Source organism: Numida meleagris, chromosome 22, assembly GCF_002078875.1.
Source record: "Numida meleagris isolate 19003 breed g44 Domestic line chromosome 22, NumMel1.0, whole genome shotgun sequence".
Taxonomy (NCBI): Eukaryota; Metazoa; Chordata; class Aves; order Galliformes; family Numididae; genus Numida; species Numida meleagris.
In genome coordinates this window covers 2,905,878-2,929,017 of record NC_034430.1, presented here as the reverse complement: position 1 = coordinate 2,929,017, position 23,140 = coordinate 2,905,878, and the positions used below count along the sequence as shown (strand labels likewise).

General features: G+C 49.0%; 1 long non-coding RNA gene across 30 annotated transcripts in view; it reads left to right on the top strand.

The window, feature by feature from the left end:
* The window catches only part of LOC110387434, a 235,153-nt gene extending 214,646 nt beyond the window's left edge, over window positions 1-20,507 (top strand). For 17 of the 30 annotated variants that reach the window (XR_002432490.1, XR_002432491.1, XR_002432489.1 and 14 more), the window contains one exon: window positions 633-11,824. This is a non-coding gene — a long non-coding RNA (uncharacterized LOC110387434). Of the gene's footprint in view, window positions 1-632 lie in introns of all 30 variants that reach the window. The other 13 variants (XR_002432506.1, XR_002432511.1, XR_002432508.1 and 10 more) reach the window with 7 other exon arrangements.

Below are 23,140 nucleotides of genomic sequence, written 5' to 3'. Positions count from 1 at the left end.
AGCATGAAACCCTGGTTTCTGCTTTTTAATTAAGATTTCAAGCTTGTGTCTCCCCTGAGGTGCTGCGAGAGGTTTTGCCAGATACAATGAGCAGCCGGGGTTCCTCTCAGCAAATTGGCTTTTCATAGGATCCTAGCCCTGCTCACAAACCCTTCAGTGCCTAATTCACCGTGCCAAATTTGGGGTACGGCACCCAGCAGGAGGTAAGGCCCAGAAGTCAGGTGCTGGGACCTACCCTGGCAGCTCAGGTCCTTCTGTGACCCCTGTGTCCAAGCAAGGTCCTGTGGGCAGAATGTGGAGGCAATGAGAGACGAGCTTGGGGACGTGCTGCTCCCCAGACACCAGCCCTGTGAGTAATCCCTAAGATGAGAACTCTTAGGATGGTATTTCATAGAATCAGTAAGGTTGGAAAAGAGCTCTCAGATCACCAAGTCCAACCCAAGCCCTTCCCCACTGTGCCCACTGACCACGTCCCTCAGTGCCACATCTCCACAGTTCTTGAGCACCTCCAGAAGCAATGAGTCCACCACTTCCCCGGGCAGCCTGTGCCAGTGCCTGACCACTCTTTTGAGTGTGAATACCTGTGTTTATGTATTTTAAATCCTATTCTACATCTGTGCTTGTCCTCTTAGTGTTCTCCGCAGCTGGAAAGTCAAAGAGACACAAGCCATCTTCCAGAGTCCTTGGAGGACGTCAGCATGAACTTCTAGGAGACAACTACATGGAGTTATTGCCCCTGCTGTAGGGTTTCTATTGCCCTACAAGCCTAGACTGTTGAACTAAATGATCTTAGAGGTTTTTTCCGATGTTAATGATCCTATGATAGACAAGAGCAAAGCAGCATGACCAGTGACCATTGGAGTGGACTTAAACAGCTGCTCACTTCTGCCAATCTGCTCCTGCTCTCATTCCTCACCTCTCCTGCCCAGGCCCGCTCTGGGATCGAGAAAGGAAAGCCAATGGGAGATGCTTCATTCTCTGCAGACACACAGTCCAAGTGCAGTACAGCATTGCTGTAAATTCCAGGCTAGGAGCATCCATAGCTGGCCATCCTCTGGACCCATCGCACTTGCTCAAGTCCATTCCACCATCACAGGTCCACTCCCACATCTGTAATTTCAGAGCTGAACCTTGTGGGTCATAAACACCCCAGAGATAAATTGGCAACAAAACTCTTCTCAGAAACTCAAAATAAGCTCACTGACATGGGAATCATAACCAGAAATCCCTGCTTCCCTCCCTCTTACATCACTGCCAATTTAGGATTCATTTAGGAGGAAAGAAACACCATGGGTACCCCAGAATGGTGCTCCCCTGGCTATTACAGTTTCAGATCTGTCAGGATGTACATCTGTGTGCATCCGTCATCCCCATTAATGCTGCCCCAAACCTTTGCTGAGCAAACACAGCTCACGTCACGCAACACCGCATCCTCCCCAGCAACACCAGCTATCGCTGCCTCGCTGCAGGCAGGGCTTGATCAAACCTAGGAAAGTTCTTTGAGCAGGGACTTGCCTTGCTGAATCACAGAATTACAGAATCATCTGGGCTGGAACCATCAGCTTGACTTACCAAGTCCCATCTCTAATCCATGCCCCTCGGTGCCACATCCATGAATGTCTTCAGTACCTCCAGGTGTGTAGACTCACCATTTCCCTAGACAACCTGTTCCAATGCCCAAATGGGGCCACCATCAGAGACATTTCAAATGCCACCTGCAGCATAAGAAACACTGAGGACCAGATGCTGGCCATCACCTTTACAAGAGGACAGCAAGGAAGGCTGCACAAGAAGCACTTCTAAAGGTTTCATAGTCACTGCCATAAAGCATTTAATGCACGATAAAAATGGCAAGACCTGGTGAGGAGATGGAAACTAGAGCCTTGCCTTACAGATGTTCATAAAATATTAAGTGACTTTAAACAGAGGAGGGAGAGGCCGCAGTTCAATAGACCACTGCTACTCACAGGTCCAGCGAAAGCAGGATTTCTTTAAGACCCATTAACTCCCACACCAGCACTAATGGTTCTGTGGCTGCTCGTTCCCCTTGCTCCACACCCTGCGAACATCTTTATTTAGAAGCTGAGATTGGAGCCCAGCTCTGCGCAGAACACACGCCTGGATGTAATTAGGCAGCAGCCAAGCGCAGCTCCTCAGCCAGGGGAGAGTGGAAAGCCAGGTCAGGTTGTTCACTGCCCACGGCCACCTCCAACCGGCCTGAAAATAAATGGATGTGGGGAATCTGTCGGGCTTTTCAGTCCTCCTCAAAGGGGACAGAGGCAAAGGTTCTTCGGATGAAATGAGTTGGCTGCCCTCGGTGAGGAGCTGGGGGCTTTCACATCCACCCTGCCAGGGATGGATTCAGCATAACTCAATGGACTTGGGGAGTTCCTGCCTTCAAAAACATAGTAGAGCGGGCGATTGCAGGCTGATGTGGAGAAGGGCTCTTAGAGGAGCCACTGGCAGCCTAGAGCATGAGTCCTGCCTTGCTGCAGTGCCAAGTGCACGGTCTGCTAAGATTTGATGATGGCCATGCTCGTCCTCATTGAGCCAGCATGATGGGGAGACAGGAGGTGATAAAAAGTCCCATAAAAATGTTTTGACATTTACTTGTCCCAAGTAAGAACAGAAAACTCAAAGTGCATGGGGGGAAATAGAACTAGAATCCCATACAATTAGCACTCAGAAATATCAAAACAGCTCATTTTGGCCTAGAAAGACATCAACCAATGCCCACACTGCCCTCTAGCCCAGGAAAGCTGTGAGATGGACACCAAGGCTGGGCTGGCACCCCTGAGCCACGGAGGGCAAATCACAGCATCATTAAAGTTGGAAAAGAGCCCTGAGATCATCAAAGTCCAACCATCAACCCACCCCCACCATGCCCACCAAACCATGTTCCTCACTACGGAATCATTAAGGTTGGAGTAGACCATTAGGATCATCGAGTCCAATCACCAACCCATCACAGGACACTGGGGTCCCGCAGCCAAAAAGGAGGTCACGAGCATCTGAGTGGATGTGAATAGCTGGGTGTCATTTGGCTGCAGCACAAATACTGAGGAGAATAAAGTCTATTCTTCGGACTGAAAAGATTCATTCATGTGTTGATACATTTTATATACGTGTGCGCGTGTCTTAGTGAAAAGGAATTAAGCGTCAAAAAAAAAAAGAGTCCTTCAGAATTAAGGCTTATTTCATTTAGGAAACGTTGAAAGGCAGAACGCCAGGTGTTGTGCAGAGGTTTCTTTGTTCACTGTCACAATTCAGCATGAATTTGCAAAATACTTTGACTAAATCCATTCTGATTTCTCTGACAGAAGTGTTCCAGGTGACAATTTTTACCCAGAAATCTCTGCTGAAAAAAAAAAAAAAACAACAATTTAACATCAGCCCAAAGAGAAGCATTTCATTCATGTCTTTCTGAAGAAAAGAAATGAACACTCGGCAACAAAATTGGTACTAATAGGGTGAGGGGAGATATTTACCAGAAATCTCCATTTCTATACAGACCCAAGAGAGCAAGGCACGGAGCTTGGATCCATGAACCTCTGGGAGCCATTGGATGGGGAACTCAACTTCAGTGCTCAGAATGTGTGCTGGGAGGGACTGAGGAGCAGCTGTGGAGCTCTGTGTCTTACCATCATTATGACTGGTATCATTATTATCATTACTGTGAATGCGTGAACCAGAAAGCCAAGCGTGCCTCCTGCAGCAGTGCACTGCGAAGTAACAAAGCCATGAGTGGTCCTTCCAGAAAGGGTTTCCTGCTTTCTTGGCTATTGGCCCATCCCAAGATTCGGGTTCAGCCAAATCCTAAACTCTAAGGCATTCCCCTTCTGTTTGACGGGGAACTGCCAACACGTCTCATCAGTACTTATCTGAATCGAGGGGGAGACGTTCCATTTTATGACGAGAGGCAGACAGCCAAGTCCCATTGATCTTCAATGAAAATCCCTCAGTGAAAAATCCCTCATCCCCTGTCAAAACACGAAGAGAGGGGCTTTGCCTACACAGCTGGTTTTGTTCGAAGGCACGCATCATCATTGGGTCTGAATTCCTATTGCTGTCCTATTATTATCTCTGATTAAGCAGGGTGAAGTGGAAATTAGGCGAGTACTGCGTACTCACAGCTATCTGCTTTAATGAGCCCTGCTTAACCCATTTATTTTCTTCAAGATAAAGCTTCCTGGGGGGGTATTCACCGCCAGCCCCCACCACTGGACTGTCATCTCCCCCTCCTGAATATTAGGCTCAGGCTCATCCCCAGTGGGTCAGGGTAATGACTTACTTTCAGTATTTAAAGCCAGCCCAATAAAACTCTAAATGACTTTCTAAGGGTGCAGTAAACTCCTCACAACATAATCAATGCACATTAACAAAACAGTGGGAAACCAAGAAGTTCTTGGGGGAGGGAGGATAAAACCCATGCCATGAATCTTTCTCATGTTGTTTTATAGGGCAGGAACCTCCAGCTCCCTTATTACATTTGATATATAGAGATGGGAAATATTTTCCAGAGCCATTTATATCTTACACTGGGTTTCCCAAAGGAGCTTATGTGTGCAGAAAGGTTCCAACTAGCCCTGATTCTTCCAAGGTATCCATAGGCCGTAAGTGCATATCAAAAGGGATTTTTACAAATGTCACAGCATCATTTGGGGTTGAAGGGACCTCAGGAGGTCTGATCTCCTCTCAGAGCAACTTCAGGCAGATTCAAATCAGCTCAGGTCCTCATCCAGCCAACCTCTGAACATCTCCTCTTTCGGGCTGTCCTAGGGCTGCACGAGTTTGCAGGGAAGAGTCCTTGGTGCCATGCAGCTTTTGGGGCTTCATCCCATACAGTGGCACTCAGAAGATGCCCATTCCCCCACCGAGAGCTTATGCTTGGCCCTCTCCATTTCCTGAGGCTCAGCACACCACAGGATGTGCTCCTGCGTGACAGCTTGGGCAGCTTGATGCTTGAGACCTGCTTGCTGCTTTCTGTCTCTCAGCAGAATTAGTCACTTCTAAACATAATGCATGAGCTTTACACCTCAAGTGGAAAATAGGTCCTTCTCTCAAGGCTAGAATGAGTTTCATTCACTGTGGCTTGGGCGCAAGAAAGCTATGCACTTCAGGTGAGACACCTTCCACTTTCTTGATAATACTACTTATTGTACTTACCGTGTATATATGACACCACTTGTACTACTTACAGGGGGAGAAGAATCCAAACACAAATGACCTCATGCTGCAGTCAGCCCTGAAGTGAGCTCTGGAGCATGGTAACCAGCTCAGACTTGATCATTCCTCAGTGTTTCAAGGCAGCCAGACCAGTCCTGCTCCTGGGCTGCTGTCAGGCCCAGAGCTCCAGCCAGCATCTCCAGTCATCTCCCACTGCCAGCATCATTATGGGATCTAGAGGTCCTATCAGGCTCTGCATCCCGCTGTGCTAGGAGCTGCATACAGACACACAGCCAAATCCTGGCCCAAAAAAAGTCTGCCTTAAAAAAAGACAAGACAGATGGAGGCACAGATTTATGGAAAGTCATACAGCAGGTCAGAAGCAGAATTGAAATGAGAGCGCGGGCGAGTAGCAGGCCTAAGATCCTCAAATTAATGTTTTTGCTTTGGCACCAAGATACCAACCATACATCTCAAATTCCAGCCACCTTGAAATCCAAGCCCAGAAAGCTGCGAGCCCTGTCTCAGAAATAGCTGGTACAGAGCCATAGCACCTGAGAGGAGCTACAAGCCCAAACTGCTGCCTGCTTCTCCCAGCATGCATTTCTATGGTGTCCTCAGTTTTTACTCTCCCATGATAATTTTCTCTGAAGCTTGGCACGATCTCCAAGTCCCACTGCTTTCCCCGGGCTCTGACTCACACTGACCTTTTCCCAAACCCTACTTCTTTTAGTAATCAAGACAAGCTACTGTTGCATCATTTGTTATAAGAGCAGATAATGTTACCGATAGAGATCATTAATTATTACATCAGCAATCATGCTAAATACGGCTTGTGTTCATTATCACAGTGCTGTGTTTATGTTAATATGATGCTTATAAACAGCATTAGTAGTAATTGCAACAATAATGCCACCACAGTTGTGAAGCGTTGATGTAGCATCCGTCTGCTCGGAGATGCACTGTGATGAATAACGGCACCGCCATCTGGCAGCACTGGCTGTGCATGGCTCACACTGATCAACATGGCAAAGCAGGCAGCCATCTCCATCCCAGGAGCTCCCACTGGTTCTGGCTTGCCAGCAGCCATAAATCACCTCTAAACAGCTCCTGGAGAGGAGGATGGGAACCCACAGGCAAAAGCTGGGAGCACCGAAATAGAAAGCAAGACGGCTCCTTACTGCAGCATGCAAAGAGGCCCATGGAGGGGAGCCTGCCAAACCACACTGAATGAGAAGAGAGACATCACTGCAAAAGTACAGCTCCTTCAGAGCGGCTATCATTTTAGTTTCAGTCGCTTTTAACAGCAGCACTTTCATGGTTTTTGCTTGGAGAGGAGTCCCTCTTTCCCTGGGTCTGTGTGCTAATGAGGTCCTTGCAAAGCAAACAGTACCCCAGTGGATGCTATCACCAAGGCTGTATTTAATGCCTTGAAAACACCCCGTGAGCCAGAGGCGTCACCTCCACTGTGCAGCACAACTCTTTTTACCATGGTCTCTCCAAAGAGGGCAGGAGGAGAAGGGTAAAGGGGAGGTATCTCTGCCCTCACGAACACCAGGGTTGACTGCAGATTCTGCACCCCTGCAAAGAATCCACATGCCCAAAATGGAGAAGTGCTGAATTGGCAGCCATGTGGTTCCCTACAGGTGCGTGTCCAGTTATGCCAAGTGCGTGCTGGAAGCAGCTAAACCGGTCAGACACTGGGTCTTGTTGAGCGTTCCCCTTCATCCATGGGACCAAAGCAAGATGCTGAAGACAAAAGAGAGAGCTCTTAGTCCATGGTCTCCTATCAAAGGAAAATCATTCTTGTCCCACAGGACAAAAGTGCAGCAGCAACATTATGGCTAGAGACTTGTGGTCTCAACTGCCACGTCATGAGCAGGATTTTCTAAGGTCTTTCTCAGATCTCCTACTACAGCAAGTCTGAAATACGTGGCTCTTTAGGGAACGGTGCATCAAAAGATGAATGCTCACTCCTGCATCTCCTCCTCCCCCCGTTCGTGCTGAAGGAGGCTCTCATCCACACTTCTGCTCATGCCACAGCTGTGCAAAGCTGAAGGAAAGTGAGGAGGGGCTTGCAGAGAAGATTCCTAAATCTAAACCTAAAAAGGCCTGATTGCTGGGAAAGGTGCCAGCCCCTGGCAGCTGGAGGCACGCTTCAGCACAAGCTGAGCACCGTTTTTGATAATCTTGACCTACAGAGAGCAACGCCATTGCAAATCCCAAGCAGATCCCAAACGAGTTTGTCTCTGCATCAGGAGCTCTATGGGATTTGCCCACAAAGAAATCTAAAGCAGAACAATTAAATTCCAACATAGACAATGAGCTTCCTTGGTGAAAACAGCAGGAGTGAGTGCTGAATAGAAAGCTTACACTTACGAACTTGACATGACCAAATCCTTTTGGGTTTTTGATGACAAATTTTTGAGGCTTCCACAGGAATTTCTGTTTTGAGTCAAAATAAAACAAAAGATCCTTCCTTTTCTTGCTAGAAGTGGTATTTCAAGACAAAAGTGTTAATTCCGAGATGAATATCATTCAAATGTTCTCATCAAAGAAGGCAAAAGAATCGGAAAAATGGGCATTTTTCTCTCAAGAAAAGAACAGTTTTGACCAAACCATCTTTTTCCAGTGGAGACATCTTTCCTGTGAAAGTACGTCTCTTTTCATCAGCCGTGCTGCTAAATGTGGCACGCTCAGGAAAAGCAGCAAGCTGCAGCAATGTCCCGCTCCCAGCACACACAAAGGCTCCCCAGCTCAGATCAGGTGGGATAATGACACACCTTAATGAAAGAACAAAGTTTCCAGTAAACTCTCCTTTTTCACTCCTCCCAGCTCAGTTGCGAGCTCTTCAAAGTTTCTCCTCTCACTGAGTTGAGTCATTAGTTTTCAGATAAGTGATGCTTGAGCCTTTGATTAAAATTACTGGGGAGCATCTCTGCATGATTAAAAAGAGATAACACAATAAAAGGAAGAGGGCTTTACACCATTATTACAGCAAATAAGTGCAATTCCCAACCTGAGAGCTGCATCAACTTGTCTAATATAATAAATGCTTCCCCTGTTGGAAACGCGTCAAATTAGACTTCAAGATGTCAGCCCTCGGTTTTCAAAGGCCTTGAAGCTTTACAGGGCACTGCATGACTGCAAGCCTAATATGATGGAGAGCAAGGAGGTGACACTGCCCCATAGAGCAGGGCGCGGAGGGAGCAGTGCTTGTTAGTGCTGATAGGCACCAGAGCAATATCTGCTACGTCAAAAAGGTGCAGACAGACACGCATGATGCCAGGAAAAGGAGCCTGGAGAGGGGCCAAGGGGTGGATGTGGGGTCCAGGGTGGGAGGCTTTGGGCTGCTCCCACCCACTGATACACCGCCCAAGGCAGAGCCACTGGCTGCAGGCTCCTCGCAGTGAGCACGCAGCAGGGGACACGCCGGAATAGCTCTTTGTCTAAGCAAGAAATGTCATTTCCAGTCGTATCCAAATAAAAATAGCTGTTCTGAGCGATTAAAAATATCAGCCATTTCCAGTCCAAAGAGAACGTCTGCGCAGGAAGTTATTTCAGAACTACCCCATCTGATTCCCTGATGCAGACAAGGCACGAGTCTGCTTTCCCAGGGAAGGGATCCTTACCTCCCCAGGCATGATGTGGGGCTCCAACTGTAGGTGTGAAGATCCTGTGCTGCTGGGAGCTTGTAAAACTGTGGATGGATAGCTCACAGATGCGTCCTATTCGTAGCTTCAAGTATACAAGTTTATCATGCAAATGATATGTCAACAGAATAGCTGCACTTGGCAATATTTCCCAAAGTAAATTACGCAGTTAAACATGCCATGTGTAATATTAAGGAGGTTATGTGTTACATGTAATAAGCAGATGAAGCCAAGTTGTCAGGAAGCCAGGTTTCCTCAGAAATGTGAAATTCATCTCAGAGGAACCAAGGTGCGTGTGCCTCTTCCCACCCGAGCGCTGGGCACAGCAGGGTTGTGTTAATGCCAAGGTCCCGCAAGGTGATGCAGTCTCAGCTGAGACCCTCCATAGAGGTTTTATCTGTGTGGCTATACCCAGCCTGAGCCCCACGGTCAGCATCTCAGGAGCCGGTGCTTGCACTCTGTATTTTTAACAGCTTGAGCTCGGTGCATCTGGGAACCATTTGCAAGGGTAAAAATAATGCATGATCCAATCTCAAGGCTTTTCACTTCCTGAAGGGTGGAAATACCAGGCAAGGAAAGAAAGAAAGAAAGAAAAAAAAGAAAGAAAGAAAGAAAGAAAGAAAAGCTCTTGGATTATTCCAGCTCCACAAATTGCTCCCCGAGGCGAGTAAATGTTGTAAAAAAACATACACAAACATTCAGATTCAAGTTTAACCAAACACCGGGACATTTGGATTTATTCAAGTGTCAGCAGCCCCCAAGCTTAGTTATTTCAGACTCCCTTACATCAGCAAATGTTTTTCTGTTCCACAGGAGCTCAAAGTCAAACCTGGGGGCTCCAGTCCCTGAAAGAATCGAAGGTTCCCCCGCCTGCCTCGTTAAACTCCAGCGTGAAAACCGCTCCAGTGATTTATGGAGAATCAAAGCTAAAGCCCCACTCGTTTGCAGATGTGATGTTTGGATTCGAGGTGTTGTTTCAAAGAAAAGTGATGGATCAAAACCTGGAGACGAAGTCCAGCCCAGTCCCCAGCAGCAGCCCTGACCTCTTCTCCAAGACCCCCATCCTCTGCAGGTCTCCCAACCCAGTCAGCACTTTATTTTGAAGGGAAGGAGGCTCTTACCTCACCCATGCTTCAAATTTCAAGGCCGCCACGAGCCTTGGGCTCATATTTTTCACACATCCTAAAACATCATCCCTCCCCCGGCACACACGTGCGCGCATTCCTTATGGTCTGCTTCCCCTCAGGGCCCCACAGGCCTGAAGAACGATAAAATTTCTGTAAAGTAGGTGTTTGAGGCATTTTCTAACAGTTCATGACCCTGCTTAAACCCCTGTGAGGAACTCAGTAGGATGCTTTGCATAACTCTGAAGAAGGATGTTTTGGAGTTAACTGCTTCCAAAACATCCAAGCGATGAGAAATCCAGTGCTACCAGCAGCTCATTTCCTTTGCTATTTAAATACAACACCCTTCTCTGGGCTGGGCTGTCCTGGCCCAGGATCCAGGCACTGCTGCTCACGCTGCTCCTGTCGTGTCCTGAAGCTCTTGGTCGGACCATGTCTCCTCCCTGCAGGCGTAAGGATGCCACCAGCCAGCTATCACCAACTCTTGGCCAAATTAAGGAGATCACACTCCTCGATTTGCTCTCTGAAATGTGTGATTTCCCCTTCATTAGCCTTCTTCTGGCTCTTCCTTAGTCCTCCCCCCCACCAATATTTCCATATCCTTTTTCAAGCACTGAGGCATTGCATCCTTCCTGTGCAAACTGGCCACAGGCATTGCTTGGTGGCCTCCATCTCAACAGAGCATTTCTGAATCATCAGTTACCTACTCCCCAGCCTTCTTAGGGCTAGAAGGGGATCCCTCACCCAACTTTTGGTTGGCCTGTGTTATATGCGATGAATGGGCTGACATTTGACCATATAAAAATACCATGTTTACTTGACCCAGGGCTGCCAAGCAAGCCTGAGGCTCCACATCATTAACTGGGACTCTGCAAGAGTCGCTTTTCTTCCCCTTTCTTTGTGTCATTTTGAAAATTTTTCGGTGAGGATTTGATGGATTCTTCTCCTTTTCTTCCCTCAGTCACTGCTGGAGACATTAAATGGGATAGGGTCAGGACCAGCCATTTAAGGTCTCCTCAAGAAACAAAGCTGTTTGATATGAATTCTCCTTTTAGGACTCTGTTTAAAAAAACTAATTACAAACCCCAGCCATTTAATGTGCACCATGTTGATTTTGGATGGCTCCTCTTTATCCGTGACAGCAGCCTATGATACAAAGCCAAGCACTTTTTAGACGTTTGACCAGTTTAGGAATACGTGTAAGGCCAGTGACAGCTGGCCTCCAGGAGACAGATGGGCTCTGAGGGCAGGAAGGATTATTGCGACCAGGAATCCGACCTCCCGAGTGACGCGGGCTATAAAATGTCATCCATTAGGCTCCCTTGGAAATCCCAACGATAAATCTTTCTGGTCCAATCCTTTCCCTCCACGGCTCCCCTGGGAGAAGCGAGGTTGCTCAGAGTGCCCAGTAGGATGCTGGTGGGGCTGGTCTGGCTCTGTTCGTATTCAGATCTCTCCTACTGGTGCAGCAGGCTTCCAAAAGCATTCATAGTTTCCATGTTGCTAATTTTAGGGCTTTGCTTTCCAGCACCCACAGACTTGGAGACACAGCCTGCTGTCTCGCTGCAGCTTACATGTTTCCTAATGGTCCCAACCCAGAGATTTACACTCAGCCAACTCACTTTGAAACCCTTCCATAAAAACGCCTTCTGCAAACAGATTTGTTTCATTATCGTTGGGCCCGAAAGTGCCTGAAGTAACAAACAACTTCAAACTCCTTCAAATTTATCCTGGCACCGGGTTTGCACTTCATTTAGATGCTGTGTACCTGGGTGCATGCCCTGTGGGGGACAGGCAGGAGAGGGACGGATGGAGCTCTGTGCAATGTATCAGTGATTATGGTGCAATAAATATTGGATGGAGGATCTATGATAACATCTATTACAGCTTTATGAAATATTGATAGCGTCTGAATACATATTGCCTCCTGAACAGCTCGTTCCGGAGATGTTTAATGAAAGACATCTGTCGTTTTATCCTTGAATCTACATGGAGGCAAAATTTAGTCTCCATCCCCACCGTCATCCCTGTGAGGGTTTCCAGATCTGCGAGGAAGTGGCATGAACTGCTCAGGCTCACCTAAATGGATGGGTCTGCTTTATGCACATGCAGTCTTCCGTGTTGGGAAGAAGTTGATTTTGTGCCCTTCTAGAAACAACCTCTACACATAACCCTGCACACAGCACAGTCCCTACGTGAACTGAACACGCTAATCCCTGACACACATTCACCCCAAACGCCCAATGTAATCCCAAAATAAAGACACATGGTGTTACTTCTCACCTCTCAAGGTCTCCCCAGGCATGCACATGCATGCACATGCACCAGCCCTCCACACCATTGATTATTTCAGTCTTTATGCTACAGAATTCACTTTCCTTCTAACACCTCTGCCAGCACAAAGCCCACAGGCCCAGGTCCTCCCAGCATAGGAAATTGAAGCACATGATCATCAGACGCAGCTATAGCCTCCCTCACATACAAACCCAGATGTACCATCATCCACCGCCATCTGGAGCAGCAGCTCTCGGCTCACGTGCTGTGCTTTGTCCCCATCTGGCCTCATCAAGAGCAGCCTTCACCTTCAGGACCCATTTGCTTGCTTTGTGGATGGGAACATGTTTCTGTTTCTGCCTTTCTCGCCCACAGCCTCAGGCGGTGGGAAAGCTCCACCAGGCTTGAGCCAGCATCTTAGAATCATAGAATCATTTGGGTTTGGAAAAGACCTTCAAGATCAACGAGTCCAACCATCAACATGCCCAAGCTCATGGCCAACCACCTGGGGTAAAGTGGCACAGCAAGATCTTTCTGGATACCAGGCGTCCTGTGGCTTTGTTCTCACATTGATAATTCTAAATATTCACACCTGGGCACTGCTAAAGAGGGCAGAGAAGATGGGGGCATCAACACACAGCCTCTCCTCTCCCCTGGGCAGAGCCTGCAAAGCTGATTTGAGCCCACGTAAACCCCAGGCTGTGACTGCAGACCGCCTCCACGGACCTGCCTCTCACCCTGGCCCTGCTCCCACGCGCTCACCTCGCATCAATCCTTTCACCTGAGGTCTTAACTAGAAAGGATGAAATTTTCCAGCCTGAGGGCTGACAAGCTGAACCTCCTCCATTGCCTCCATAAGAACGAGAATCTCAGCATCACCTTATTTCCCAGTTTCTCTGCGCACATAAAATCCTTCTGCTGAACCATGGGGCATTCAAGACAACATAAGAACAGAAAGCAGAAATGACTGTGATTCCTCAGACACGTTTTCTGCAGATCAATAGCTGCTTACTAGCAACACTTCCCCAGGAACATCTTCCCCCTACCATGAACTGTCTGATCCACCCAGCCCCAGCCAGGCAGGAGTAATCCAACACCACACCCCCATTTGTTACCACTTAGGAGAGCCTACTGTACTCACAACAACAACATGTGGCCCTCCTCTGCTCTGAATTAATGATGGGTGTGATTGTGTTTCCTCGCTCAGCAGGAGGAAAACCAGCACCCGAGCCAGCCCTGTGCTCCATGCATCTCCTTCACTGGGCCTGGGGAAAAGCTCAGAGCTCTCTCCATGCTGGTACCAAGAGCAGCCTGGAGAAGGTCTTAAAGAAAGGCATGTGGGTATAAACACATTGCAGGTGAGAGGTGATAATCCGCTTTTGTTGGGTGTTTTTTTCTAGTCTCATTTCTTAGCCTAAAATGTGTCTTTAGCGAGAGCTCAGCTTAGCTTTATAAGCTTAGCTTCTTAAGAAATTGGCTTGATTTTATCACTGTTATTTTATGAAAATGAGAGTCAGATTTTGCCTCTTCTGGTAAATTATACCACTTTCTAGACAAGGTTTGAGAACAATTTAGCAAATACCTTGAAAGCCCTTGTGTGGACAGTTCTCACTGTGATAACCTAGCAGGGGTATTAAACACCAATCTTCAGCTAAATCAACGTGGATTCAAGTAGTACAGGGAAGGGACAAACTTGTTGTCTCTCTCTTGGTGACTTCTGCAGCCCCAGGTTGGAGTAATGCTCTCCAGGCTCTCAGCTCACCCACCTCCAGCAGGGATGAAAGCACATGGATGTTCAACCTGCCACGCACCGCTGGTTGGAGCTGCCCCTTCTCCATCCCCACGGGACCGGTCCCCAGGCTCAACCCTTCCCTCCAGCAGCAAACAAACAACCCTTTGTCCTTTCCCATCCACCTTCCTTTCCGTCCCAGCAACATATTTCTTTCTACCTCCCTCCGTCAACCCTATTTCAATGGCATTTCCCTTCCTGCTGCCTAATGGATGCTTAGGAGCGCGGAGACAGTAAAACATTGCGCTAATGTCCCTTGCTGATGCATAGACTCCTCCCATTATTGGTATAGCAGCATCAGGTTATACACTGTTAATAGCCTTTCCTCTTGTTTATAGCCTTGCTGGCACCATTCCTGGATGTAGCACCGCTGCTTTCCTTCCCTCGCGCCGGGGGCAGAGCCCCCCCAGCTGTGGGCTCACATGGCTCACGTGCGATGTGCAGCTCAGCACATGGCGGGGGGCACCTCCAGCAACCAGCACGGTGAAAATCCACTGCAGCAAAGCCAGCAAACCCCACCTCGGACTGGACAGGGGTTGGGGAGGAGATTATTACTATTATCTTTTATTTTTTGCGAAGCGAGTGAATAATTCATAGGCAAACCATTGACATGATAAATTCCTCCATTTCTTTCCTTTAGCGAATTGGCTGCGAACAACTTTCCAATTCCGCCCCTCTGCGTTTTCATTATCCAGAATTATTCACTAAACAATTGCTTGGAGTCATTCTAGGAAGCAATGCCCCTGCTGGGGGCAGTGTCATGGCAATGAGCCTCCCAGTGCCATGGTCTGCCCAGCTGGGGCAGAGCACTGAGCTGCACAGCCCAGTTTTCTCTCCCGTTAAATGATCAGAGTTCTGCAAATCAGGTTTCCACCACGAATACTCATGCTTACAAATTAGCAGGAGCTGAAATGGCTGAGATGCGGTGCTGGATGGCATTGGTGCTTCCAGCAGCACTTCTGCCAGCACGCTCCATCTCCGGGCCCCCAGGAGGAGCAGCACAAAGTGCAGTCTCTCCGTTTCCATTTCAGCTGCTGCAAAGGAGCCCTGCCCTTCGCAGAGCACGCCTGGCAGTGCACACAGGCTCAGAACCCACCGCTGGGCTCCTGGCACCACGCGCTGCCTTTGATATTCATGGGAGGTGAAAGAAAGCAACCGATGGTTTGCTTGTTAATTTCATGGGCAATTCTGGAGGTGGTTTCTGCTCCATTCTGCACTTCATTTACTCATTTCCAGGCTGACCCGTACCCCTTACGAACAACTGAATATCTTCGGTACACACAGATCTGACTCAAAGTCCATGATAATTATCTGCCTGTGGTTTCCAATACCTTAAACCTGGCTGACCCAAAATACTGAATTTGGAGGAAGCTCGCCAGCTGATGACTCCTGCTACTCGACAGGAATCGTCTGGGGTGTATTTTCTGGATATTTTATTGTGGATGAGACACGTGACACCATGAGTTCATAAGCAATTTCCAGCTCTCTCCAAATCACCCAGACGGTTCCAGCCCCAAAGCCAACAACATCATCCGTGGTGCTGGAAAACTTTCTGCACTGATTGTTGGTAATTTGCCACTTGTAGCTCAGAGGGAGAGTGTTGCTTCCTCCCCTTCGCCTTCCCAGGGAAAATCAGCCTGTGCTGTGCAGGCCAACCAGGCTGTAAAACCCACGAATCCAGGGGTCTGCATCTCTATTTATGGAGAAGTTTTAGGCCAGTGGCAAAATGACAGCGTTGTACCTGTAGTTTCAGTCCTATGTGGCCAGGATATTAACTTCTTTGGTCATTTCTCTGATTCAGCATCTGCTTTGCCCGCATCACATCCCTGCGTTTGGATTTAGATTAATTCCTGTCAGCATCCCAGACGTGCACATTTACAGAGCTGACAAACTAATTTGCCACAAGTGACAATGCTTCATAAACGCGACCTGATTCCTGCAAAAATCAGAATGCTGCCAAGCCCTCAATTTAAACGTGCATAGGCACGAATTTCACACTGAGGAAACACAATTGCACACAGACAAGCTTCATGTCTACAAAGAGCTTCTGTGCAGTGAAACCTTCAGATGTTTCCCTCCTTACATCGCTCCTGTGCTGCCCTGCTCCCACCCACCCACCTTGCAGCACTGCTGGCAGCCTGCAGCACCTTTCCCTTACATGCAAGGTTCTTCATCTGCTTCCGTACCAAAAGCAAGCAGAGAGATATGGAGTGTTCAGGCCCCACAGCCCGCTCAGCAAAGGATCAGGACATATCCATGGGTTTGTGGTTACAGACTCATTCTCCTTAAGAGATGCATCCCTGATCTGCAGAATGACACATCTCTGGGATGGTGCAGCTTTCATAGAATCATAAAGGCTGGAAAAGACCTCTCAGGTCACCAGGTCCAACCCCAACCCGTCCCACCATGCCCATTAATCACATCCCTCAGTGCCACACCTCCATGGTTACTGACCACCCCCATGGACAGTGACCCCACCGCTCCCAGGGTAGCCTGTGCCAATGCATCCCCACTCTTTTGGAGAATACATTTTTCCTATTGCAGAACTTGAGGCCGTTAATGCACTTCAACGTGTCCTGCAAAATCCCAAATCCAGTGATGTCCTCCAGCTGTGCCATTTGCCTTCAGTAAATGGTAGTCCCAGCCAGCACAGCCTGCTGTTCGCAGTGACACAGAGCTGGGACATAATCTGGGAGCCAGTTTCTGCCTGGAAAAGTGAAGGTGGTTGATGCAAAGGCGATTGTTGAATTCATTTGGGGATTTTTAACCGTGAGAACAATGGCTTGTCCTGATGCCTCCATTTCCCCATTTGGGGCAGCTGAGCTGAGGGCTGAGTACCCAACAAGCACGAGGAGCTCCCGCTGTGCTCCAGCCTCATAGCACTGCTTCTCCTTCCGAGAGCTCAGGACACAATAGCACAGATAACTATTTTACAGCCAGAAAACCTTAGGATCAGAGAGATGAAGTCCAGATTTCATTATAACTAACCCCTACTGATACAAAGAATGGGTAAGGCCCTTTTCAACCAGCAGGACTCACGCTGTGCCTCTGCACAGAGATGGCAGCCACCACCAGCACGATGCTGCAGGAGAGCTTCTGGAGCTGCCAGAACCAACTCTCCCTGTGCCCTGGAAGCACCCACTAGCTCCCACTGCACACAGGGAGCAGTGAGGACAGAAAGGGTTTTGATGGAGGGGAACTAGGGTAAGAGCTGGGAACCCCCAGATCTTTCCAAAGACACCACAGGGGCCCTTGGTCAGGTCCATACTAGTTTCTCCAGCTACTCAGGGAATAACTGTAGGCTTCTGTGTTGCTGGGTTTCAACTTGGGTTTAATCCTCCCCTTTTTGTCAAAAATTCAGATTTGACACTGAATTCAAAGTGATGGGTGCTGCAGAGAAACAGAGTGCACCAGGATGGAGTCCATGACCCACCACACAACAAGACTGAATTATAGATCCTAATTATTACTGAACCCAAATTAAGACAAAATCCCTATCCATTTGCTGCATGCAGTACATACTATTCCAAAAGGCCACACTGAGCCTCAATTCACATTGGATTTTCCCAGCCCAAGCCCAGTGCTGGGCACCCCCATAGCTCAAGGCAGAAGGGCTCAGTCTGCCCATGCATCTCCCCAGCCCCACACTGACGTGGGGATGTGGCACAGTTGGTACCCAGCTAACGCAACACAGCATCTTCAGATTCAGGGTAATGTGTCATTTAAAGAGGCCAAAACAGCAAGGGGGATCAAGCAGGACTAGGATCCTCAAAACCCCAACTTCCCCCCTCCCCCCCCAATCCTCTGAAACCAAGATGGCAAATTGAACTTTGCCTCTTCCTCCCCCTCCACTTATAACCCTCACTCTTCAAATTACAAGGAAAGAAAATGCACGCTGCATCCTGCAGCTGAGGCACTGTGCAGCACCGTCACCAGTGGGTGCAGTCCTCTGGGGACTAAGAGAAGTCCCAGGGGAGCATCAGCAGCATGGCACAGCATCTGCAGCATGGCAAAGCACCACTGCTCGCTCTCCAGCCCTCTTTCCCGTGTTGCACGCCAGTTGGCACCGCTGATTCTGTGGTGCTCTGGAGCACCCTTATCTCTCCAGGAGAGGCTTTCACTGCAGCCCTCGAGCACTAGGAAATGGAGATACTCAACTGCTCTGCGCATCAATCAGAGGGGGAGGCTGGGAAGGGGAACAGTGTGTCCCTGCCTGTCGCTCTGCAGAGGCTCTGCCCTTCACTGCTGACAGCAGATTAATTCCCAGCCAAAGCAAAACACCCTTCTGACAGAGAGGGGAAGCCTTCAAAAAGCAAAGCCCCCACCTGTGCCCTGAAGTGGGGGGAGCAGCTACCAGGCAGCACGGGAGTTCCCAGGATGGAGAGGGCTTGGACAACACTGTCCATTGGGACGTGGGAATGGGCTGCAAACAGCAAACTTTGCCAGGAAGCCAGTAGTGCCATCCCCATAGTGCAGCAGGTCTGGGAAGTTTGGGCATCTGCAGATGGTCACAGTGCAATGACAACACAGGGGCATTAGGGACCCCCCCCCAGTCCCATGGCAGGAGGCTGCAAGTGGGCTCCCACCAACTCCTGCACCCACAGGGAAGCTTTTCCCCAGGCTCCTCAGGTGAGAGCCCCATGGAAAGGGGGAGGTGTCTGCCTGTGCCCTGGGCAAACCTGGCTGCAAGGTGCCTCCTCCTGCAGCACAAGGCACCAGCTGCCCTCCTGGGGGCTGCTCTCTGGCTGGCGTGCTGTGAGTCACATCACTGATGTCACCTCTCCACGTCACTGGAGCTTGGAAATGGATTTAATGAGCCTGTGTTTTCTTCAGCTAAGAAAAAACCTCAAAGAGGCTTATGCCCAAGCACCCTGAGGAGCCAACAGGGCTCTCTGCAGCTGCCACAGTCCCCGCAGGAGGACAGATATCTGCACACTGCTCCAAAGCAGGCTGGTCAACACCAAAAGCAGAGCTCCAGGCATCTGGGGGACAAAGCATTGCAGGGATGTGAGGATGTTTGTCCACACCACGCCCTTCCACGTACCACCCTCCTCATGGGATGTGGCAGGTGACATCCTGCAGTGCTTCACAGAGCCCTGGGTAAGACTGCATGCAGAACCAGGGAGAGGGGACAGCGCAGTGGTGGCACCATGCCCTCATTTGGAGGACCCAGCAGCATCTCTGAGGGCTTCCACATGAGAAGCTGAGGTGCTGGCCATTGCTCCTCGTGTTCTCCCACTCCCGGATACATGTGCTGGACCCATCCCCACAAACATCTATCTTAGTTCGCCCAGCAGCTTTTGTAACACAAGTCACATCGGGGATGTGAATCCTGATTCACAGCAGTATAGATTGAAATGTGAGCCTGTGGTGTTTTCAGAAGAACAAATCCTTGTAAAGCAGAAGGGAACAAAATTCATTATCAAAATCAAGGGAAACGAGGAACATTTGTTCTGTTTTATGAAGGTCACTAAGAAAGGAAGCCCTACATGGGGTCCCTGAAAAGCCAGTAGTGGATGTAGTCAGCAGACAGAGGGCATCTTCTACTAATGAAGGTGCCTCACCAAAAACACAGGCATCATATAAATTATCAGATAATGAAATTCCAGTTAATTTGCTGCCTGGTCAGCCACAACCCTCCTGCCATGCTCCTGAGCCCAGCCAATAACATTAAGAAAGAATTACCTTGCTACTAGGGCAGCTGGTCGAAAGCCACATCCTGATTACTCAATTCAGAAAACAGTACCTTCTCCAGGACGGGGGGGGGGGATGCTGTAGCCCCATGGCCCTCTGCATTGGGTTGACCACACAGGGACATGTTCCCAAAAGGTTCTTGCAGCCCTTACCTGTTAGCAGCTTTGCTACCAGGATCCCTCGATGGGATCCTTTTGCCCACTTGCTCTTGGGCATCTCACCTCGCCGACAGCTCCCTGCTCCCTCTTGGGTTGGTCTCTGCTTACCAGGACCCAGAGGAGCAACCAGAGAACAAGGAGATGGCAACCACCCCCTTCACTCAAGTAAGGCCTCGATCTCATGGGTAGAAAGAGACCTAAGAAGGGGAAGTCTGGGGGAACCTTCCCCTTCTAAATAGGCTGCAGTGGTTGAAAGCCAAGACAAGGCTCAGGAAGAGGTCTTACATCTGCAACCTGGAGTGGGTTTCAAGTACAAACTGCATTACAGCTCCTTGCATTACCCTTCTCCGTCTGCTTCTCCAAACTATCAGAGCTTCAGAGCACCAAGTATTCAGCATGCGCCATGTAATTTTAAAGCCATTATGTAAGCTGCTCTCCCCTCCCCACCTCTCAGTGTCTCCAATTGGTGTGTCAGAATGTAATTAGCTTTTGATGGGATGTTAAGATTTCTTGAGCTCCCGTGGAGAGGCAGCATGGGGAGAGGCGAGGCAGCGGATTGTGATTGTCACTCCCCACGTAAGTGCTCAAAGACCCTGGAAGACTCATTTACAAAAAATGTAAAATAAATAAATAAAAAAATCTAAAAGCAGCAGACCCAGTAGGCTTCCGTTTAATTGACTGAATTTGTGGATTATTTATTTATTTTTACCTCTGCTTGGTGAGGAATGGGAATTAACTGTCTTGCAGCCAACGAAGGAGTGCCATGCTGTGGCAATGGTCTGGGCTCTACTGCACATCCAGTTGGAGATGCTGGGAGCGCTGAGCTGTTGGTTCCTGCCCTTCCAACCAGTGCCTTGTTGCCAGCTTTGGTGCTCCAACCAATTGCATGAGCACTCCTCCACCTGATTCATTACGGAGCCCTCCAGCAGCTCACCACAAACACACCATCTCTCCTGCCAGGGCACCCGAGAAGCAGAAAGGACAGGGCATGGCCAAGTGTGCTCCCACAGCCCAAAGGTAACACTTGGAATCCAGATCTGTGGCTGTTTCAGGGCGTATGGACCCAGCTTCAGATGCTCATAATCTGCAGTGGTAGTTTTAGAAAAACAAGCTCCTTTTGATGCCTTGTTGCCAGTCTCCCAGTGCCCCATACCAGAGAGCCGTGCTCTAATGGTCCATGCAGGAAATACCACATTTTCAGAGCTGACTCCACACCCTTTCTCCACTAGCTGAGCCCCTTGGAGACACAGAACGAGGCAGGCAAGTGCTCCAGAACAAGTTTTCCACCATCTGGCTGGGCCTGAACTTCCACAAGAGCATCTGCCCCAGCCAACAAGCAGTTCTGTACCTACAGATGGTGCTCATATCACCGAGCAGCATGTTTGTCTACACATTGACCCTGGCCCAAAGCCCACTGGAGTCATCAGATGCTTTTCATTAACTTCAGCAGGCTGTGGATGGCAGTTTGGTCAGTCTCCACTGGTGCAGGCAGAGGCACTCAAACGAATCCTGCAGGATGCTCAACCGTGCGTGCCTCCAGGTCAGCCACGTCGCTGCTTTCCCAAACACAAGCCTGCCACAAACTCCTTCCAAATGCACGTGGCCTGATACGAATACACCTCTGGCTCTGAATTAGGTGGTGATGTGAAACACGGGCACATCCAGTACAATAATGAGCCATTCCCATCAAATGCCAATTCAACTGGATAATGGGCCATATTGATTGCTTCAAGGACCAGACCAATTTCACTTGTCCTTTTAATGATTATTATGACATTATCTATATTATTTCTGCTCAGAAAGATTAATTCCCCTTTCCCCACCCCAGTCACTCTGGATGTGAGGCCATTCAAGTCTCCATTCTGAACAGAAGCTGAGGAGACCTCTGCAAGGACTGGACTTAATTCACTTCTGAAGTGTTATCAGGCACTTGGAGTTTTTTTCTCGAATACTGCCACTGGCATTAATGGAAAGAAAACAGTAAATGTATTTGGTCACCAAGCAGTCAGCCTCCCCTTTTGTAGCTCTACTGACATTTCTGTTTCCAGCCCAGACAGTAATGCATTCCATTTTAATTTTAGCAAATGCTTTCTTTATGATCAGAGACGTTATTCATTTGTACTTGTTTGCATCTCCCTTAAAATTCAATATTTCATCTGGGGATGCAGGGTTATTGTCTACTTCTCAAAATAAAGCACATGTGGCACAAGGATATTTCAAATGATTTCCTCGAGTCTCTTCTTCCCAAGAGCAGTGATTGCCTTGCTGGCAGCTGGCCGAGAAGAGCCAGCCCCAAACCCAGCCACGGTGCAGCCATCTGCTGGGGCCCTATGGGGCTGCTCTGCACAGCTCCAAGTTTTGGGGCCCAGGACTGCATCAGACCCCCAGGAAGTATCAGCACCCACCATTTTGCAGCTACCTGGAGAAAAGGTGATGCTGGATCCTCTCTGCTGTCCCTTTCCTAACGTCTGCTCTGAGCTCTGTGCAGCAGCACCTGTGCCAGCCCCTTCCTCGCAGTATCAGTTCCTCTCAAGGCTGCCTTTGGGACCCAGGTATCTTTGAGGGTAATTACCAGATGCTCCTACCCGAGCATCCCTCTGATCTCTGGCACTAAATCAGAACTGACAAGAGAAGTGGGTTGGATATATACATAGCAATTTTCTAATTTTCTGAGAAAATTTGGTTAAAGCTGCTGAATGAGAAAGCTTGAAACTTCAATTATAGAGCACCAGCCAGGCACGGGAATGACAAGCTCTGAACTCAAACAGGGGCCATTGGAAAGGCTGGAGGCAGTGTTTGTCCTCCCTTTGCTGCAGAGAAAGGCCTCCCAAACAGGATGGTGCAGTGCAACACAATCCCCACCAGACCTAAGGCTCCCAAAGCAGCCTGAGCCCACCCTCCGACCGCCCTGAGTCAACAGAACACAGGGAAAGGTTCTGTGTGCTGGAAACGGGGCCTCTCTGTGCATACACACTGTAATAATTACAATAAAACGAGGAGCCTTTCTGGCAAACTGTGCTTGCAGAGGAGGATGGGAGGAGCCCTGAAAGCAGCCGGCACCGAAGTTATTCTGAGAGCAGGAATCAGCGCAAGAGTTTCGCTGTGATCTCCTGTAACAACGGCGCAGAACAAAAGGTTTTGTCTCCGAGCAGAGGGGAGGTGTCCCAGTTTGTGCAGACCTGGGGCACGCTGCTCTGCCTCGGTCTGTGGCAGCTGTCAGTGGAACAGGCTGAGGGATGGGCTGGGGGTCCTGGGCAATGGGCTGCCTCAGTGCGCGGAGCA